The 22,862-nt window shown below is 42.3% G+C and overlaps 1 long non-coding RNA gene across 2 annotated transcripts in view; it reads left to right on the top strand.

Annotated features, from left to right (window-relative positions):
* The window catches only part of LOC138752385 (uncharacterized), a 45,125-nt gene extending 44,286 nt beyond the window's left edge, over nucleotides 1-839 (top strand). For both annotated transcript variants that reach the window (XR_011350587.1, XR_011350586.1), the window contains one exon: nucleotides 684-839. This is a non-coding gene — a long non-coding RNA (uncharacterized lncRNA). The remainder of the gene's footprint in view (nucleotides 1-683) is intronic.
* The last annotated feature ends 22,023 nt before the right edge of the window (nucleotides 840-22,862 follow it).

Below are 22,862 nucleotides of genomic sequence, written 5' to 3'. Positions count from 1 at the left end.
ATATCCCAAAGATAACAGATGGACTAGTTTCAAATAGGAGACAAGGACTTAGAACAATTCATGGAGAAAGTATTGGAAATACCAAAGGGACTAAAGATTGAAAAGTTGCCAGGACTCAATGGCCTGCTTCCAACTGCAGGAAATGGCTGCAGAGATAATTGAGCCCTTGATTAAAGTTTTTTTTCCCCCCAAGACTCATTGAGGTTGGTGAGGGCATCAGCAAATTGGGAAACTGAGAATGTGATGCCTTTATTCAAGAAAGGAGGAAAGCAAAAAGTAGGAAACAATAGCTTAATGTCTGTGAAAGGCACATACTGGAGTCTATAATTGAGGAATAAATAACTAATCATTTGGAAAAACTTAATTCATTCAAACCAGGTCAACGTAGTTTTATGAAAAGAAAGTATGTTTTACACATTTTCTTATGTTCTCTGATGCATGGAGCGAGCAGAGTCAATAGAGGGAAATCTATAGATACTATATTTAAATTTCCATAGCATATTGCATAAGGTGCCTCATAAAAGGCTGATGCTTGTGGTATTGGGCAAGTTTGTTAACATATAGAGTTTTTAGACCGCAGGCATGTTACGGCACAATCAACAACGATTGCCATTACGTGGGCAGTCTAAAAAGGAAAATGCGGGAATTTTTAGTCAATTCTTGCACTGTGGTTTATCCTGCAGGACCCCTACTACTTTTCGGGGGAAGTTTGCAGTCTAAATCGCACTGCAAAACTCACCTCATGAATTCAACATCCAGCTGATGACTCAGGCCACGTTAATCCATGTAAAAGTACTGGGACTAATGTGCACAGGAACTTAAGGGGTGCAGTGTAAACAACCACAAGGTGAGTAAATATGTTAATTTATGTTAAATTTTTCACAGATTTTTCCAACATTGCTGTCTAAAAAACACTGTAGATTGAAGGAGAGTTATCACACCGAACATACAGAGTCAGAATAAACTGATCTCCTTCAGACTCGTAAGATGTATGAAGGGCCCAATAATCCATTCTTGCCATTCATTTATTTGCTATCTTTAATATGATCCACACAAGAGGGCAGAGTTTAAGAAGTCATGTTTGTTGATGATACTAAGCAGAGATCATTTTGTAATAAGCATTTCTAGATTCTGCTGCATAATATAGAGGAACAATTGTGCAATTGTAACGTGGGGAAGTGTGAAGTTATGCAGATTAATCACTGACCACTATTGTAGTATGTAAATTTGCTGATCACAAATACTGGCTATACCTTCATCAAAATGTGTTTATCTTGTTAATTTGATTTTTTTTAGCACCTGTTGATAATGTTTTAATCTGCCAACCCTTCAAGACCTCAAAACTTCTTGAATGTAGCCAATTATGTGCTTTAGAAAGTAAAAAGTTCAACATGATTATCTGCGGATGCTGGGGTCAAGTGCAATACACAAACATGCTGTCGAAATTCAGCAGATAATGCAACATCCATAGGAAGTAAAGGGTAACTGACGTTTCAGGCCCTTCATCAAACTTTGTTCCCCTTTACTTCCTATGGATGTTGTGTGACCATCTGAATTTCTCTAGCATGGTTGTGTATTACTTTTGAACTAATTATTGGAAGGTGTTATAAGAGATCAGATATACAATTATTTGGTTAGCCAGAAACAGATTAGGGATAGTCAACATGGCTTTGTGCAAATAGGTTGTATTTACGAATCCACGCTGCTGAAGATCCAACTGCGCTGGGTAGGTCACGTCTCCAGAATGGAGGACCATCGCCTTCCCAACATCGTGTTATATGGCGAGCTCTCCACTGGCCACCGTGACAGAGGTGCACCAAAGAAGAGGTACAAGGACTGCCTAAAGAAATCTTTTGGTGCCTGTGGGCTGATATCACCTCAAACCGTGCATCTTGGCGCCTCACAGTTCGGCGGGCAGCAACCTCCTTTGAAGAAGACTGCAGAGCCCACCTCACTGACAAAAGACAAAGGAGGAAAAACCCAACACCCAACCCCAACCAACCAATTTTCCCCTGCAACCGCTGCAACCGTGTCTGCCTGTCCCGCATCGGACTTGTCAGCCACAAACGAGCCTGCAGCTGACGTGGACATTTACCCCCTCCATAAATCTTCGACCGCAAAGCCAAGCCAAAGAGAGTTTTTGAGGAGGTTACCAGGAAAGTTGACAAAGGAAAGGCTGTGGATGTTGTCTACATGGACTTTAGTAAGGCCTTTGATAGGTCCCACATAGGAGGTTAGTAAGGAAGGTTCAGATGCTAGGTATTCATGGTGAAATAGTGAACTGGATTCGACAATGGCTGGACAGGAGAAGGAGAGAGTAGTGGTGGATGATTGCTTCTCAGACTGGAGCCTGTGATTAGTGGTGTGCCTCAGGGATTTGTGCTGGGACCATTGTTGTTTGTCACCCATATCAATGATCTGGATGATAATGTGGTAAATTGAACCAGCAAGTTTGCAGATGACACTAAGATTGGAGGAGTTGTGGACAGCGAAGAAGGATTTCAAAGCTTGCAGAGGATCTCGACCAACTGGAAAAATGGGCTGAAAAATGGCAGATGGAATTTAATGCAGACAAGTGGACAAACTAAGGAAGGACATACATGGTATATAGTAGGGCACTGAGGAGTGTGGTAGAACAGAGGAACCTGGGAATACAGATGCATAATTCCCTGAAAGCAGCATCACAGGTGGATAGGGTTGTAAAGAAAACTTTTGGCATATTGGCCTTCATAAATTGAATACAGGAGTTGAGATGTTATGGTAAAGTTGTACAGACATTGGTGAGGCCAAATTCGGAGTATTGTGTACAGTTTTGGTCACCTAACTACAGGAAAGATATCAATAAGATAGAAAGATTGCCGAGACGATTTACTGGGATGTGCCGGGACTTCAAGGACTGAATTATAGGGAAAGGTTAAACAGGATAGAACCATAGAACGGTACAACACTGAAAACAGGCAATTTGGCCCTTCTTGTCTGTGCTGACTATTGTTCAGCTAGTCCCAATAACCTGCTCCCATTCCTGTATCCATCTAATTTATTTTTTTTTGAATATTTAATTTTTGATTTTCCAAAGACTCATGTAAATCCAGTAAACAAAACATTACATTCTCTTTCCGTGTAACATGATTTACAGACTCCTTATTTCCCCCTCATTACATCCTCCCCTTCCTATCCCTTAAATTATACAAATACCAGAATAAACAAGTACAAAAATACAAACATACAAAAACCACCTAAATACCAACAAAGTAAACAATCCTGCTCGGATATTAAATAAAAACAGGTAGGGGTGAAAACACACATCGTCTGCACCACATCCCCCATTTCATACTCTTAATCCTTTACCTGCTCGGATGGATTGTTTCTTTTCTCCTATCCTGAGAGTGAAGGGGTTTGTGAATTATATCTGTTCACCTATGTGCCTCAGATACGGTTGCCACACTTCAACAAATGTGTCATGTCTCTTCCGCAAATTGTAGGTAATTTTCCAGGGGAATGCAACACTGTATTTCCATATTCCAACGTGCGATATTTTGCTGGGAGTCGGACATCCATGTAACTGCTATACACTTTCTGGCTACTGACAGGCCGACCTTCACAAACTGAATTTGGTGTTTGGACCCTTGAAACTGTACTTCCCCAATGTCCCCTGGAAGGTACAACTCCAGATCCTTAAGGGGTGGATAATCCACCTTTATAATTTTTTTCAGTGTTCCCCAGGTCTTCCCAGAAGGATCTCACCCTTGTACACAGCCAAGTGGAGTGGACAAAGTTCCAACCTCCACACTGCACCTAAAGCACATTTCCAAAATTTATTGCTTTGAGGTGCAATTTTACTGGTGTGAGGTATAACTGATGGCAAGAAATTATATTGCACCAGCATGTCTATGCAATTTATTCTTAAAACTCAAGATCAATTCTGCACTCATTCCGCACTTACACCACTCTGCGTGAAGAAGTTCCCCTTAAACCTTTCCCCTTTCACTCTAAAGCCATGTCCTCTCATATTTATCTTTCCTAATCTCAGTGAAAAGAGCCTACTCGCATTTACTCTGTCCATACCCCTCACAATTTTGTAAACCTCTATTCTTCTTTGTTCCAAGGACTTTATTCCCTCAAGAGTAGAAGAATGAGGGGAGATTTGATAGAGGTATTTAAAATTATGATGGAGAATAGAGTAAATGTAGATAGGCACTTTCCACTGAGGGTATGTGAGATACAAGCCAGAGGACATGGGTTAAGAGTGAAAGAGAAAAGTTTAGGGGGAGTATAAAGGGGAACTTCTTCACACAGAGTGGTTGGGTGTTTGGAAGAGCTGCCAACTGCAGTGGTGAACGTAGGCTCAATTTTAACATTTAAGAAGAATTTGGACAGGTACATGGATCAGAGAGGTATGGAGGGATATGGACTTGGTGCAGGTCAGTGGGATTAGGCAAACAAAAATTGTTTGTTACTGACTAGAAAGGCCGAAAGGGCTGGTTTCTATGCTGTAATGTTCTATGCTTCTATAGTTCTACTGTTGAAATATAGGAAAGGAAGTTATTTGTACACGTCAAGCTCTCACAAATAACAATGTTCTAATGACCATACTGTCTTTTGAAGGTCGAAGGTGAATATTAGCTAGAACTCTCACCATTCTTCAGAATAATTTTGTGAGAACCTCCACATTCCCAATTGGGGTCCCAGTTAAAAATCTTATTTGATAAAGCTTGCTTTGATTGTGCAAATATCAGCCGGGGTTGTGATTGACTCTGTCTTCGGACTTTAATGCACGATTTCCTAAATCAGAATGAAGGGTGTTACCGCTGAACTGGGCAGGAGTTTCATTAAGTAGAACCTGTATAGAATTGGCCCTCTCCTCATTCACTTTGACATGACAGAGGGCACAGAGTCTGTGTGAGTTCATTGGGATCCAGGACAGTGGTTGAAATTGAAACCGCAAAACAAAACATATCATCACTCTGTTTATCTTCTTGATTATAAATAAATTTAATTTGACAGAGAGGTTGCATGAACACATTTTAAATTTTTAATTGCCACTCTAACAGTGTTGTGTAACAAGGGATAAGTCTAATGACTCTGGTTTGAGCTGAAGATATACTTAAGAATGTTTATTATACAGTAGTAAATCCACTCGCCTCTCACTACCATCAACAGCAGCATTACCTCACTCCACCCTGTCCAGTGAAGGATATGATTGCGCAAAGCCACAGCCATAATTCCTTTTCGATATATGTACTAGTGCAACCAGCTGGTCCTCAGCAGTGAGAGGGGATGAACAGTTCGTATTCCCATTTCCTGATTAGATACTGTGGTCCCTCATTGAAGGATGTGGATCTCAGGACTACAACTATCATGTGGACAAATCCGCTATAATTTCTTATAACTTAGAGCCCCATGGCTAATCAAGAGTAGTCACTGTTGCAATGTAGCAACCACCAATGTACTCACATCAAGGCTCCAGAAGTGAAGTTGAAGGCCTCTGTCCCACTTTACCACCTCACTTCCACAAAAAACGAATCTTCACTTCTTAAGCTTCTTGCTTGCCATGCCCTAGAACTAAGCTTCAATTTGTCAAGTACTTTTCACATTTGTTTCCTGTAGAGCGTGTTGAAAGAATCAAAGGCTTGTTGATCCAAACCAAGGCTTTTATTAACCAAAAAACTGGAGCATATCACATGTAGGTCGACCAGTCCAGAATGACCTGGTCTGGCTTGGAGCAACCCTTTAAGACCTGCCAGTAGGCGTGGCTACACCCTCAACCAATCACAGCCATCCTACACTACAATCTGTACATATACATATTGGTGATAGAATCTGTACTATCACATCTCCTTACATCAATTGTCTCTGACCTACATCGGTTTCCATTACTCTAGGCACTGAATTTCAGATTTTCATCTTTATCGGTGGGGTGAGTGATAGAATTAGAGGGAAGGGGGCTGTGGGGATGTTGCCAAGAATGTGGGAAAGAAAATGGAATTCATGTAAAATTAGCGTGAATGGGTGATTGACAGTCAGTGCCGACTTGATGGGCCAAATTCCATGCTGTTTCTTCCTTTTGACTATGACCATGCACTGCCCCATTTGCTTGCAGTACTTGACCCAAGTCTTGTACTTTTCCAACTTATTAGATGCCCTGGAAGGCCTCTCTGATTTGTAGGTTTATTGATGATTGTTTGGAAGGAGAGATCACTGTGCTGGAGGTAGTGGCCCATGTAGGTTGATGAGCAATATTTCATCTTGCATCTGGGCATGTTTCAGGTTTCTGGACTTCCATAAAATGTTACAACAAGTGATCATGGGATGTGATTTGTGATGTCTTATGGGGGTGTACTCCATGAAGTCTCTTGTGAGCTGAGCGATGGAAATGTGGGAGATGAGATTTGGCAAAGTCTTCAAAATACCCTCCATAATGTTTGGGGCAAAGACAATTTTCTTTTATTTGCCCCTGTGATCCACAGTTTTAAATTTGTCATCAAACAATTCACATGTGATTATGTGGTTATTGGTATACATTCCCCTTTTCAGGGCACCATAATGTTTGGGACATTTGGCTTCACAGGTGTTTGTGATTATTCTGGTACGTTCAATTACTTTATTGCTGCAGGTATAAGAGAGCTTGGCTTGCTCCAAAGCTTTTGATCACCTTTGGAGTCTGTCAGTTTTCAGGACCAGAAGTCAAAGAAGCCATTATGAAGCTGAAAAACAAGAATAACACAGTAAGCAACATTATCTAAATCTTAGGATGACTAAAATCAACAGTTTGGAACATAATTAAGAAGAAAGAGCGTACTGGTGAGCTTAGGGACTGTAGGCCAAGGAAGATCTCCACTGCTGATGACAGAAGAATTTTCATCATAATGAAGAAAACAATCCCCAAATGTCTGTCCAACAGATCAGAAACACTCTTCAGGGGGCAGGTGTGGATGTGTCAATGGCTACAGAAATACAGAGGCTACACTGCAAAATGCGAACTATTAGTTAGTCACAGAAATAGGAAGGCCAGATTACATTCTGCCAAGAAGTATTTAAAAGAGCCTGCAAAATTCTGGAAAAAGGACTTGTGGATAGATGAGAACAAGATTAGAGTGATGGCAAGAGCAAGGTGTGGAGGCGTAAAGGAACTGTCCAATATCTGAAGCAAACCACCTCATCTGTTAAATCTGATGGTAAATGGTGTGATGGCCTGGGCATGTGTGGCTGTCACAGGTACTGGTGCACTTATCTTCATTTTTGATGTAACTGCTGATGGCAGTAGCAAAATGGATTCTGAGATGCATAGAAACATCTGCTCAAGTTCAAGCAATGCCTCCAAATTCATTCATCCTACAGCAAGGCAATGATCCCAAATGTCCAGCTAAAGCAACAAAGCTAAAAGCTAAAAACTGGAACTTCCTTGAATGGCCAAATTAGTCACCAGATCTAAATCCAATTGAGCGTGCCTTCCATATGTTGAAGAGAATATTTAAGGGGTAAGTCCCTGAAACAAGCAGGAGCTGAAGGTGGCTGAAGGAGAGGCCTGGCAGAGCATCACCAGAGAAGATACTCAGCACCCGTTAATATCTATGAATCACAGATTGCAAGAAGACATTGCATGCAAGGGTTATGAAACAAAGTACTAAACATGACTACTTTAATATACACACCAAATATTATGGTTCCCGGAAGTGAGGGGACTGTGTATAAAAAATGCTGTAATTTCTACATGGTCAAATCAAAATGTATACAAATATCCTTTAATAAAATCTGGAATGTGCACTTCAATCAAATGTGAATTGCTTGATCACAAATTTAAAACTGTTGAGCCATATATTATGGAGGAAACTGTATCTGACGCACATTTGGGTGGCATTAAACTTCTGATGACACTGATCTCGTGCCCCTAATACCTCCCTTCTGCTGTGGTCCTTGTTTGTTACCTTCTCCCTCTGTCACTTAACCTTCTCCTTGGCTTCCACTGGGAAGGGACTTCTTTCTTACAATCTTCATCATCCAAAGAATCCTGGGGCATGTGCCAACAACAGGATTCTGGAATAAAGTATGGTTTCTTGCAAGCTCCTAAAATTATTTCCAGCCACAAAGAACCTCCCCTTTAAGAAGTGTAGGAATGCCTTCAACCACTATTTTGAAACCATTAGCTTCACCCACAATTTGACTCGGTAGCTGAATCTTAAGGCTAGCAATAATGTGCCTAAAATTGTGCTCTTACTAAACCCATATTATTTACATCATGCGATGAATTCAGTATGCACCTGCACAGGGTCAAACAAATACAGCTCAATAATCCCACAACACAATTCCCAGCACTGTTCAATTTGGCTTCCTGTATACAAAAGTGTCCTTTCCCACATTCTCATCCCACAAATCTGTCTTTGTCATGTTTGCACCAAGGATTCCATTTGTCCAAACTCTCTGTAAAACGCAAGATTTGTCCGGGTGAGCCACTGTTTTATAAAGACAACCAGATGTAAAGATTTTGCAATCTTTTCCTCAGATCAAATGCCATTCCTGTGATTGCATTCAATATATTAAACAAATTGATGTTTTTTTGGTTGCAGTATTTATTTGTAAGTTTCCAGGATTAGTTTATGAGGGCCAACTAATTCCACATCTGGAGGCCTTCTCAGCATTCATTGTCTTAATTAAAAGCACATGATCCAATGTGAATTTTTTTGAAAAGTTTACGGCAATTTCAAATCCAATGAAAACAGAACGTGCAGCTACTTTGTCAAACCCATAGACCATAGAGAACATAGATTGTAGAACATTACAGCACAGTACAGTCCCTTCAGCCCACAATTTGTGCTGACCTATGTTAACCTACTCCACAATAATATAATTTTTCCCTACCTCACACCCATAACCTTATTTTTCTTACATCCATGTGCCTATCTAAGAGTTTTTTGAAAATCCTTATTGTATCAGCTTTCACCACCACCCCCATTCCAGGCACCCATCATTTTCTGTGAAGAGACTTTTCTCCACTCACCGCAAAAAGAAGTCCACTCTGATCGAGTCCACAGCATTCTGAAGCAGGTGGGTGAGCAACCAGATGTTGTGATCCACATTGGCACCAATGAAATAGAGAGGAGTAGGGATGAGGTCCTGAAGAGGGAATATAGGAAGTTAGGAAAGAAGCTGAACAGCAGGACCTCAAGGGTGAAAATTCAGGATTGCTGCCTGTGGCTGAAAAGTTGATGCCGGGGGGGAAAGGGTTTAGATTTGTGGATCATTGAGATCTCTTCTGGGGAAGGTCTGACCTGTACAAATCGACGGAATGCACCTGAACTGGAGAGGGACGAATATCCTGGTGGACAGGTTTGTTAGAGTTTAAACTAGTTTGGCAGTGGTATAGGAACCAAAATATGAGTGCAGAGAAAAAGGCAGAAGGTGAAAAGGACGATGCAATGTGTTATGGGTTTGTGAGGAAGGTCAGGCAGGGAAGGAAGCATAAATGTAGTCAGTTAGAGGGTTTGCAAAGTCTCTATTTCAATGCAAGGAGTATCAGGAATAATGGAGATAAACAGAGCATGGATCAGTACATGGAATTATGATGTTGTGGCTGTTACAGAGACTTGGCTAATGCAAGGACAGGATTAGATGATGCAGGTACCGGTGTTAAGTGTTTTAAAAGGGATAGGATGGGAGGTAAAAGAGCAGGGGGGAGGGGGAATAGCATTGCTGGTCATGGATAGTATCACAGCTGTAGAAAGGAAGGATGTGATAGAGGAAGTGTCTACTGAGACAGTGTGAGTGGAAGTAATATATAGGAAGGGAGAAATCACTGTGCTGGGAATAGTCTGTGGGCCCCCATGTAGCCCTTGGGAAACTGAAGAACAGATAAGTAGGCAGATTTTGAAATGGTGCAGAAATTACAGGGTTGTCAATATGGGAGACTTCAGCTTCCCAAATATTGACTGGCACCTCCTGACTGCAAGAGGGATAGATGGGGGAAAATTTATCAGAAGGATTCCTGATGCAGTTTGCAGACTGCCAACTAAAGGAGAGACCATACTGGATCTAGTACTGGGTAATGAACTTGGTCAGGTGACAGACCTCTCGGTGGAGGAACATTTGGGTGATAGTGGCCACAACTCCCTGAGATTTAGCATACTATGGACAAAGATCAGAGCAGATAAAATGGGAACTAGTTTAATATGAAGGGCTAATTATGATGGGATGAGGCAGGAACAAGGGAGGATAAATCGGGAACAGGTGTACTCTGGGAAAAGCACAGAAGAAATGTGAGGAATCTTTAGGGACCATTTCTGGATAGGTTTTTTCCCATGAGATGTAAAAAATAGTAGGGAAAGAGAACCATGGTTGACAAAGCAGGTTAGGCAGCTAGTTGAGAGGAAGCATACATTAGATTTAGGAAGAATAAAACATGAAGGCTCATGAGCATTATATGGTAGCCAGGAAGGAACTTGAGAATGGGCTTAGGAAAGCTTGAAGGGGACATAAGAAGGTCCTATCAAGTAGGATTAAGGAGAACCCCAAGCATTTTATGCATACATGAAGAACAGAAAGATGACGAGTGAAGGTAGGGCCGCTTAGGGATAAAAGAGGCAATATGTACCAAGGAAGCAGAGAAGGTTGGGGAGATCCTAAATGAATACTTTTCCCCTGTATTCCCCAGAGAAAAGGACGTTGGTCAAGGTGAAACGTGAGCTGGACCATGTTGAGATTAAGAAAGAGGAAATACTGGATCTTTTTAAATGCATTAAGATTGATTTCTCCGGGGCTGGACAAGATATACCCCAGGTTGTGTGGGAAGGGAGGAAAGAAATGTTGGGGGTATTGCTGCTGATCTTTGGATACTCCTTGGCCTCAGGGGAGGTGCCAGAGGATTGGTGAATGGCAAATGTGGTCCCCTTGTTTAAAAAGTAATAGGGAGAATCCCAGGAATTATAGACCAGTGAGACTTGCGTCAATGATGTGCAAACTGTTGGACAGGATATATGAGCATGTAAAAAATTAGTCTTCTCAGAGAGAGTCAACTTGGCTTTGTGAAGGGAAGGTCATGCTTCATGAGCCAAATAGAGTTTTTTGAGGAAGTAACAAAAAAAATTGATAGCTAGGGTGGTAGATATCGTGCATATGAATTTTAGAAAAGCATTTGACAAGGTCCCCCATGAGAAATGTATTTCACGGAACGTTGACTGTGTGGATTCAGAATTGGCTTGCCTATAGAAAGTAGAGTGTAGTAGTAGACAGGAAGTATTCTGCCTGGAGGTTGGTAACTAGTGGAGTTTGGCAGGGATCTGTTCTGGGAACCCTGCTCTTTGTGATCTTTTATAAATGGCCTAGATGAAGAAGTGGAAGGATGGATCAGTAAGTTTGTGGATGATATGAAGGTTGGAGAAGTTGTGGATAGTGTTGAAGCTTGTCTTAAGTCACAAAAGGATATTGACAGGATACAGAGTCGGGCAGAAAAGTGGCCGATGGCATTCAATCCTGATAAGTGTGAGGTAATACATTTTGGAAGCTCAAACCTGAAGGCTGAGCACAGGGGTAATGGTAGGATACTTAACAGTGTGGACGAACAAAGGGACCTCAAGGTCCAAATCCATACATCTCTCAAGGTTGCCACACAGGTTGATAGGATAGTTAGAAAGGCCATTGCTGGGATGCAGGACTTCATTAGTCAGGGGATTGAGTTTGAGTCAATTTGAATCTCTACAAATCTCTGGTGAGTCCATTCTTAGAATATTGTGTTCACTTCATTACAGAAAGGATGGAGAAAGAGGATGCAGAGGAGATTTACCAGTATGTTGCCTGGATTGGAAAATAAGTTGTATGAGGCAAGGTTAGCAGAGCTAGGGCTTTTCTCTTTGGAGTTTAGAAGGATGAGAGGTGACATCCACATCCTTCCTGTAATGAAACAACCAAATCTGAATGCAATACTCCAAGTGTGATCTTACCAGTGTTTTAGGGAGCTGCAACATGACCTCACCAAAGGATATTCTCCTGCTGAAAAGTCTAAGAAAGATCAACAGTCAAAAGTGAGAACTGTTAAATCTTTATCCTTAAAAGCTCTGAGTTATCAGTCCAGTTTTACCATCCAACATTATTTAGAAATCTGCACCTCTTGGTGCATTATTGTAATTAATCGATAGTTGTAAACCTGTGATGACCCATTTTCCAGAGTTCTGTGATTGACAGCATTACATCACCCAACAGATTGTCTAGTCATTATCACCTTGCTGTAGTTGGAAGTTAGCTGTGCATATATTGGCAGCTGTGTAAATTGCACCATAACAATGATTGCACACAAAATACTTCATCAACTGAAAAGCATGTTGGGACATCCTGAGATTGTGCAAAGTGCTAAATAAACACAAATCCTTTCCTTTCTTTTCTTGCCAGTGTAACTTTCTCACTCTGGGAGCATATTTCCAAATTTGCCTGGCGTGAGTAATGTGCTCTGTTAGGACTAAACCCTGCATCAGGAACAAAGTTAGCACACTCATGTAGATCAGATCTTGACCAACCTGCTTGCTGTATATTGCCTGATCACAAGCAGTCATGTGGATTATCTGAACATTTATATACTGTCAATTTTTCTTTGCATGAGCTTGCTGTGTTTCCACCAGCAGATGAAATTTCTTGTGTTCTTCAAACAGTATCCCCCAGGATATCCAGAACTTGTAAAGGGTGCTGAACATTTTTGTTAATGCATCTTTCCCTGTCTCTGATCAAGAGAAAGTGCCTTTCACAATCTCAGGACATCTGAAAGCTGATAATAACAGATTAATTAGAGAAGCAGAAAGATTCCAGTTGCTGAAAACTTGAGCAACTTCGTGGGTCAGACAGCACCCATGGGTAGAAATGGTCTGTCAGTTATGTTTTTTACACAGCCACTGCGTTCCAGGAAATTATTCCCAAATTCCTGTAACACAGTCTGTAAAAAGACAGAACAGAAATGGGTGGCTCATTCCCGTTCTGAAATTTTACCTGTGGCACCAACCGCTAGGCATTATTGAGGACTCCCTGCAGTCTAAACTGAACTCCAGGCAGTCCACAACAAAGGGCTAGTGAATAGGATGATGTCAATGCTGTGATGCTCTACACCACGGTTGACATCAAAGCACGTCCAGCCACAGGTTGTTCCAGTGTGAATGGCTATTCTGGTAGGTAGGCCATGGTGATAATTGCTGATGGAAAAAAATGTCAGTTATGTGTAAAAAAAACATACAGTAATTGTTTTAGGTGGGGGCTCACAGGAGTGGGCAACCTTTCAATTTTTAATTTAGACATACTGCATGGTAACAGGCCATTTTGGCCCATAAATCCATGCTGCTCAATTAACCTACACACTGGTACGTACTTGTGGGCTGAAATGGCCTTTTACTGTGCTCTATGTCTATATTAAAAATTAAAAGGTTGCCCATCCCGAGAAAAGGAGGAACAATTACAATAAGATAAAGGGTGAAATAATCTGGGGAAAGAGCTAAGAGGTGTAGAGCACAGGAGATGTGAGAGGTGGAGAGACAGGTAGAGGAAGAGGCCTCTGAGAAGGGAGGGAGGGGGAAGAGAAATTAGAGAGAGAAGGAATAAAAAAAAGAACAGGAATAGGAGAAGAGTTAAACAGTGCAACGGATGAGATGGGATTACCTCAAGATGAAAAATTGATATTTATGTGTTAGGCTTAAGGCTGTCCAAGAGGAATGTAATGGTGTTGCTCCTCAGTTGGCGTTTGGCCTCATCCTGGCAATGGATAATGCCAAGAACAGACAAATCATTGCAAGAATGCTTAAGGGAAATCGTTGGCCTCAGGAAGCTCAAGTTAAGCCCCACAAACATATGTTCTTGTCTCACCTGCAGGAATTCTGCATTTGGTCTCATTAGGCCCTTTCATACAGTGAAAAAGCCTGATTGTAAAGGTGGAGATTCTCCACCCTTACATCGGGAGACTTACCTCTATGAATGCGCTGTGGCTAGCTCCAATGTGCCAACTGTAATCCCTCTTAAGAAAGGATGAATATACAGCTGCTGCAAGTGGCTGGTTAGGGGCGGGCTGGTGTCATCATGATAACACCGTCAGCCAGTGACCCATTTTCCCTCTCCCTCCCACACACTCACCCTTCTCCCTCTATGACCCTCTCTGGGCAGGAGCAACCGGCAGGAGCCATCAGGTCAGGGACGGTCGGCGTGGGCTGTCAGACAGGGGTGGCCATCAAGGCAGGGGCCATCAGGTCAGGGATGGCTGGCAGGAGCTGTCAGGGCAGGGGCCATAAGGGGAGGGGCTGTCAGGGCGAGGGTGTCCGGTGTGGGCCATCAGGGGGCGGCTGGTACAGCCTGTGACAGCCCCACTGGCCGCTCCAGTACCTCACCAGGCTGCTTCGGTCTTTGGAGCTGCTCTCTGTAGCTCAAAACACAGCAGAGCAATAGTAGGCTCCCTACCCATAATCCCCCATACTGCTGGAACTGTTCTGGACAACAGAGTGGTTCCAGCTGTGTGGGGGATTATGGGCAGGGGAGACGGCCATTGCTCTGTTATGTATTTATGATGGGCGGTGCTACAGTACCAGTCGTCACCCCGCCTTCATCAGTTCCACAGGGCACTACAAAACGACGATCGACATGAATGCGACACAGGAACAGCCTTTTAGGGCTACTCCATGAAAGGTAAGTTTATGTTTTCCTTCTGTGCTTATAGCCAGCCTCCAGATGGAGGCCAGGGATGAAAGGGCCTATTGATGTAGGAGAGAACACACCTAGTACAACGCATGAAGTTGGTTAATTGTTTTAGAAGTGTAATCCTGTGATGTTGAAGGAAAATTGACAGCTAATTTACACATGGCAAAATCCAATAAATAGCAATTTTTTTACTGATATTATTGGAATGATGAATATTGGTTTTGGATACCTTCCTGCTTTTCTTTTAAGTAATGCTGGTGTGTTTACATAAAACCAAAGGATGTGGCAGAATATTAAAAAAAACTGCATTTGGTGGAAATCCAAAAGCAAAAACGGGTTTATGTTCTTTGGTAGCATGCTGCCTGACTTGCTTTCCCAGCATGCTTTGTTTTGTATGAGTGATGAAGCCCCTGTTAATTGTCTTATCTAGAAGATGGTGCTATTGATAGACAGTATTCCTATTGCCCATCACCAGAACATCAACCTAGTCTATATATACAACAAGAGCACATAGAAATTGGACACATTAATACTTAATTTGCATGCACAAATTACACTTAAACCCTTTTCACACTGGCTGTTCAGTGAACTGGTTAAGGAAGCCGTTTTTGCCATTCACAGTGCACCACTGTTAACTGGTTCTCTGTGTCCTTTCACATTCATCACAAGGCATCCCCAGGGATAGAGGATTCTATACTCCACCGATGACATCTGAGTGATGCATCGAGCGATGGTGGACCTGCCCTAAATCCTGATCACTGTATTAAGATCTTGTATTTAAACAAAATTAATCATGCCTAATTATAACAAAATTAAACATTATGTACAGCACAGTTTGAGCCCTTCAGCCCCTGTTGTTATGCCGACCTATCTTTGGCTTGGCTTCGCGGACGAAGATTTATGGAGGGGGTAAAAAGTCCACGTCAGCTGCAGGCTCGTTTGTGGCTGACAAGTCCGATGCGGGACAGGCAGACACGATTGCAGCGGTTGCAGGGGAAAATTGGTTGGTTGGGGTTGGGTGTTGGGTTTTTCCTCCTTTGCCTTTTGTCAGTGAGGAGGGCTCTGCGGTCTTCTTCAAAGGAGGTTGCTGCCCGCCAAACTGTGAGGCGCCAAGATGCACGGTTTGAGGTGTTATCAGCCCACTGGCGGTGGTCAATGTGGCAGGCACCAAGAGATTTCTTTAGGCAGTCCTTGTACCTTTTCTTTGGTGCACCTCTGTTACGGTGGCCAGTGGAGAGCTTGCCATATAACACGATCTTGGGAAGGCGATGGTCCTCCATTCTGGAGACGTGACCCATCCAGCGCAGCTGGATCTTCAGCAGCGTGGACTCGATGCTGTCGACCTCTGCCATCTCGAGTACTTCGACGTTAGGGATGTAAGCGCTCCAATGGATGTTGAGGATGGAGCGGAGACAACGCTGGTGGAAGCGTTCTAGGAGCCGTAGGTGGTGCCGGTAGAGGACCCATGATTCTGAGCCGAACAGGAGTGTGGGTATGACAACGGCTCTGTATACGCTTATCTTTGTGAGGTTTTTCAGTTGGTTGTTTTTCCAGACTCTTTTGTGTAGTCTTCCAAAGGCGCTATTTGCCTTGGCGAGTCTGTTGTCTATCTCGTTGTCGATCCTTGCATCTGATGAAATGGTGCAGCCGAGATAGATAAACTGGTTGACCGTTTTGAGTTTTGTGTGCCCGATGGAGATGTGGGGGGGCTGGTAATCATGGTGGGGAGCTGGCTGATGGAGGACCTCAGTTTTCTTCAGGCTGACTTCCAGGCCAAACATTTTGGCAGTTTCCGCAAAGCAGGACGTCAAGCGCTGAAGAGCTGGCTCTGAATGGGCAACTAAAGCGGCATCGTCTGCAAAGAGTAGTTCACGGACAAGTTTCTCTTGTGTCTTGGTGTGAGCTTGCAGGCGCCTCAGATTGAAGAGACTGCCATCCGTGCGGTACCGGATGTAAACAGCGTCTTCATTGTTGGGGTCTTTCATGCCGACCTATATAAACATAAAAGACAATGGGAAACATAGCCGCACAATTTATAAAGACCGTGGGAAAGAGCGATGACGGAACTGCCCTCTCAGAATTCCATGCAGCAGGGAAAGGGCTGTATGCACAGAGCACTTATGGAGGAGTTTGTCTGTCACACGGAATTGTGCCATCGTGCACTCTCTCTCTCTCTCTCTCTCTCTCTCTCTCTCTCTCTCTCTCTCTCTCTCTCTCTTTCTCTCCCCACCGCTGCAGCTTTCCCACAGGCTTTTAGAAATTTATAAAGGTTTATATAAGTTGGCAAAGTTTATACCTTCTTTTTAATCTTTTAATCTTTTGTTCCTTCATGCAAAAATGTCATTCTCATGTCACCAATTTTTCCCAAGATACCTGGAGTCCATTTCACATTGGGTGAATTGGCATACAGGCATCATCAGATGGCAGGAATGTTACTATCTACCTAGGTAGTATCTTCCCTGCCATCTGATGACACCAGTGTGCCAATTAAAGAGCTTTCACACTGGACCCTTAACCAGTAGATTGGCTGTCAATTACTAGGCAAGGTGCCAGTATGAAAGGGGCTAATGAGTCACTGACATACTTATGTGATAAATGCCAGAGTTGTCAGTCTGTTCCGTCAAGTCACCTTTATTTGTCGTTCACGCCATGCATTGCACGGTAAAAATGAGATAGTGTTTCTCCAGGATCATGTAGCAAATTTACATAAATATAAAATAGTAGTTAAAATATTAAGACATATACAATAAAAATCCATCGTACACCATCCACATATGTTCTGGGAATTCAGGAGCCTGATGGCTTGGGGGGAAAAAAAACTGTTGCCCAATCTAGACGTAAGGTCCCGAGTGCTACTGGTACCTCCTACCAGATGGCAGAGGGAGAAAAGTTTACATGAAGGGTGTGTGAAGTCCTTCACAATGTTTATTGTTTTCTGCGTGCATCATGTGTTGGAAATGTCTGTCATGGTAGGAAGAGAGCCCCCCAATGATCTTTTCCACTGACTTCACTATCCTCTGCAGGGTCTTATAGTCTGAGGTGGCACAGCTTCCAAACCAGGCAGAAAAGCCATTGTTCAGAATGCTCTGAATACATCCTCTGCATTGGCAGAATTCCATCAACAATCATCCTAGCTGAAGCATGGTAGCATTTCTAGTAATGCTGGCAGCTGCAGCGCCAGCGTCATTTATCAGCCCTGTGCTCTTTGCGAACTGTAAACTGCCTACGGGTCACATTCACCTAACCACCGAGAGCAACAATCCACTCAAGAGTGGGATGTTCTGCTCGCTGATGACATCAGGTTGCATCATGTGGAGCGTTTTTTTGTCCGCTAAGACCCTTGAACCGTTCCTGTGAAGTCAGGTTGTTCCGTCAAGTCACCTTTATTTGTTGTTCACGCCATGCATTGCAAGGTAAAAATGAGATAGCGTTTCTCCAGGATCATGCAGCAAATTTACATAAATATAAAATAGTAGTTAAGTCAGGTTGAGGCAGTGATCCCAGTCTGTGCCTCTGCAATGCCCAGTGGTCTTTGTGTCGAAATTATCATTGTTGCTCACCCAAGAAGTGCATGTGACCTCCAGAATAGTAATTTTTACTCATGGTGATGCGCAGCTTCCTGTGTGAACCCTGTATGACTTCTTGCAGATTTGGCCTAGCCAGCCTGACGGCTCGCTAGCAATTGTGCCGGCCTTTCACAAGAGCACCCCAGTTGTAGCCTACTCTGAGTTTCCTCTTTGCATGTGTGAACCCTCCCTACATGAGTTTCTATGAGCCACGGCAGACTTCATTCCCCCCCCCACCCCCCCCAATGCCCACTCCATCTTTCCTCTAGCTTATGATCGTCATTGGCCTCAGCTCCTTCCCTCCTCTTCCTCTAGGGGTCCTATTCCTCTTCTTTTGAAGATACGTGCCTGGAAAGAGCATTAAGTTGCAGAGAGGGTTATGGTGATGCACTGGATGGAATGGGGGTGTCTACTGGTGATTGAATCTAACAATGCTGTAAGCAAGCAGATCTGGTGCACCCTCATCTAGAGGGACAGAGTGGTCTTCTGCATCTAGCTTGTGTGTGCATGGGCACACATGCATGTGTGTGCATGAATGTGCATTCACACACTAGGTGTTTGTACGTACCTGTGCTTGTGTGTATGTGCGTGCATGCTTGTTCACATTTGTGCATGCATGCAAGAGAGTATTTCTGTTGCTTTAGAGTTCACCTTGACCCATGTTTTGAGATCATGAAATTTCATCCAGTCTAGCACCATTATTGAGGGAACTCTTGCTCAAGAGGTGGTGGAATAAAAATCTTTGTATCTTCAAGGCAGATTGGTTCCTGATCATCAAAGGGAATTAAAGATTATTGCATGTAGGCAGGAATGCAAAATGAGGTTAGTGTCAGATCAGCCATGATCTTGTTAAATAAAAGAATAGGCTTGAGAAGTGAGTGGTCTACATATTGTATGTGTTCACATTTAGTCTCTTTACGAGGGACAATTACTGTGATCCCCCGATTAGGTTTTCTCAATGGCGACCCTGCAGAGTCTCCAAGTCACCTGGCCCTGTGGTGCGCTGTTAGCCAGAATCAGACACACACAAGGTAAAGACTGTACAACAGACTTTAATCCACAAAGACTTCCACAGAGCCAGTCTGGCTGTGGCTGCAGCAACTCTTGAGTGAGACTTATATCCCGGAGTGTGATTGACACCCGACTGGGTGGGGCTTGATCCATTCAGGCTGACTGATTGGCAGTCGGCTAGGTGTTTTCCTGTCCCCTTACACTCCTGCAGGTACAGAGGTTGCCCCCTGCAGTAGGCCGGTGGTTCTCTCCTGCAGGTACAGAGGTTGCCCCCTGCAGTAGGCCGGCGGTACTCTCCTGCAGGTACAGAGGTTGCCCCCTGCAGTAGGCCGGCGGTGTACCACCACAGGCCCACTGGACATCTACTCTGTCACAGGATTTCAATGTTTCTCCTTGAAAGTTGCGGACCATTCTTGCTCTTCCTCAGCCCTCTCTCTTGAATGGGCAGCCATGGTGCCATTAGTGCAGAGCAAAATGTTTCCATCTGTGCTAAACCATTAAAAAATGGTTCTTTCTTTCAATTTCATGAATCCTTACAAGGGATCTTCATGTAGCACATGTTTCTCACACCAACAAAAGCTGAGACTCAATAAAATTCGAACCTGAGTAATGAGAATGTTATTTCTAAGCCAGGGTTGAAAACCACTTGTTTATCTGATCATCACTTGAGCTGTATAGACCAGCAAAGTCTTGGTTATGATTCCTGATCTGCTGAACTGGGAAGAGGAATGTTATTGTTTGGAACAGTATCTGAAGAATGTGTACAGGCTGCCTTCAGGAAAGTGAATCCAAGGAAAGCATCCAGTTTGGATAGAGTACACCAATGAGTACTGAAACCTGTGCTGATCAACTGGCCAATGTTTTTGTGGCTATCTTTAACATCTCACTTCACCAGCACATGATACCCTCCTGTATCAAACAAGCCTCAATCATACCCAAAAAGAGTGGAACAGCCTGCAAAAATTACAACTGGCCAGTGGCACTCACATCTTCAGTGATGAAACTGGTGTTGAAGGATATCAGCACTTATCTGAGTGGTGAACTTGAATCCATTCCAATTTGCCTACCGCAGCCACAGATGCAATCTCACTGGCTCTACACAAAATCCTGGAAAACCTGGACAACAAAGATGCATTCTTTTTATTGAGTACAGTTCAGCATTCAACACCATCGTAGCCTCAAAACTGATCAGCAAACTTCAAACCCTGAGCCTATATATTCCACTGTGTAATTGCATCCTGAATTACCCCACCTCTGGACCCCAATGAGTTCAGTTTGGCAAGAACATTTCCTCCACAATTTCCATCAATACTGGACCACCACAGGGCTGTATACTTAGCTCTCTGCTCTACTCACTTTACACTTATGACTGTGTGGTTTAGTTTGACAACACCATTTACAAATTTGCTGACAAATTGGTATATAAAATGGTGTATAAAAAGGGATGATGAGTCAGCATTCAGGAGGAGATTTAAAATGGCTGAATGGTGCACTAACCCTCACCCAATGATGCCAAAACCAAGGAGCTGATTGGAGACTTTAGGAAAGGAAAACCAGAGGTATACAATCCAGTGATTCTTTGCGGGTTCATAGGTGGAGTGGGTGACCAAATTTAAAGCCTGGGAGTCACTATCTTGGAAAATTTTTCTGGGACCTATCATATTAACGTTATCGTGAAGAAAGCATGCCAGTGCCTCTACTTCCTCAGGAGTTGGCGGCAGTTTGGTATGGCATCAGAAATATTGACAAACTTGAACATTTTTTAAGTTATTAAATAAAACAGTATGTTTGTTTTTATGGAAAGACAAGTTGTTTAGAGCCTCCTTGCAGAAGTTGACATGGAGGTATGACTTAGGAGGCCTTCAATTGCCACATTTTCAGAATTATTATGAAGGAGCACAGTTAAAGTTTATTAATAGATTGTTTGATATTGACCAACTTCCGGTATGGGCGAAGGTAGAGATGGATCAAATTAAGGAAAGAAATATACATCATTTTATATATAAATGGAATCCATTGCTTTTACAGCAGTATAAATTGCCAATGTTGGAACATTTGATGGGGGTATGGTATAAATGGAACCAACTTATAGGATCGAATGGTAAAATTTCAATTAAGACACCATTATATCAGAATCAGATAATTCAATTTTTTATGAATAATTCCTATTTGAAAGATTGGGAATTAAAAGATATGATATCAGTGGAGGATTGTTTTGAAGTAGGTTCATTAAGAGAAAAATTTGCTGTATCACAAAATACTTTATTTGCTTATTATCAAGTACAAGATCTATTCTTAAAATGTTTTGGTAGAGAGTTAGTATTTCTTGCTCAAACAAAATTTTTGAGAGATTAATTGTTGATAAGGGGAAAAAAGGATTTGTTTCAGAAATGTATATGTTACTACAGGAAAAGATGAAGAAGGTGGATGCACTTAAAATAAAAGATAAATGGGAGAAGGATTTATCTATCCCTATATCTGTAGAGGAGTGGTCTGATATGTGTCTTGATAGCGTTACGAAGTTAATTACATATGATATAGTTTGGTTAATTATAATTTTTTGCATCAGTTATATTTAACCGCTGAAAATGTTTTTAAAAATACGTATTTAGTCTGTCAGATTTATGTTTTTAGTGTGGTGAGCAGACTGGTACTTTTTTACATTCAGTATGGGAATGTATAAAGGTTAAAACCTTTTGGGAAAAAGTAATTAAATTTTAGTGAGATTTATTCAAAATAGAATTATATGTTGATCCATGGATATGTCTATTGGGATACACGAATACAATTACGACAGGTCTGCGATTGGAGAAACCTCAAATTGCATTTATACGTTTAGGATTGGCTGTAGCTAGAAAATGTGTAGCTGTTACTTGGAAAAATGATGTTGAACTGAGTATACAAAGATGGCACAACGAAATTCAATCATGTATTTATTTGGAAAAGATGATGTATAATTTGCAGAATAATTAGTCTTATTTTTGTTAAAATGTGGAGTTTGTATTTGGAATATATGGGTTTGGATGTTAAGTAAAACATTTTTTACTAGTAATGAAAGAAGTAAAAGGATGGCACACCGTACAACCTGTTTTTACCTGATATTATTGTGTTTTTTATTTAAAAAAGCTCTGAAGGGGGGAGGGTTTTAGGGGGTGGGGGAGGGGGTGGGGGAGGGGGTGGTTTTAGATTATACTTTGTTTTTTTTTTGTTTTGTAAAATTTTTATATAACATTTTCAAAAAAAAAAGAAACATTGACAAACTTCTACAGATGTGTAGTGGAAAATGAGCTGACCAGCTATATCAAGGCCTGGTATGGGGACACCAATACATCTGAGTGGAAAGCCCTGCAAAAGGTCATGCACATAGTCCAATATATCATAGGCAAAGCTCCCCAATATTGAGAAAATCTACATGGAATGCTCTCATTAAAGAATAGCAGCAACCATCAAGGATCCACACCACCGACGATGTGCTCTGTTCTCACTGCTGTCATCAAGGAAAGAGGTATAGGTGCCACAAGACTTGTCATTCATGAACGGCTGCTACCCCTCCACCATCAGACTCTTAAACAACAGACTCAGTCAGAGGCTCATTTAACGACTCTTAATGCGCACATTATTTATTATCAATTTTTT

This window comes from Narcine bancroftii, chromosome 2 (genome assembly GCF_036971445.1).
Source record: "Narcine bancroftii isolate sNarBan1 chromosome 2, sNarBan1.hap1, whole genome shotgun sequence".
Taxonomy (NCBI): Eukaryota; Metazoa; Chordata; class Chondrichthyes; order Torpediniformes; family Narcinidae; genus Narcine; species Narcine bancroftii.
Note: the sequence above shows the minus strand (reverse complement) of the source record. Positions and strands in the feature narration are given on the sequence as shown.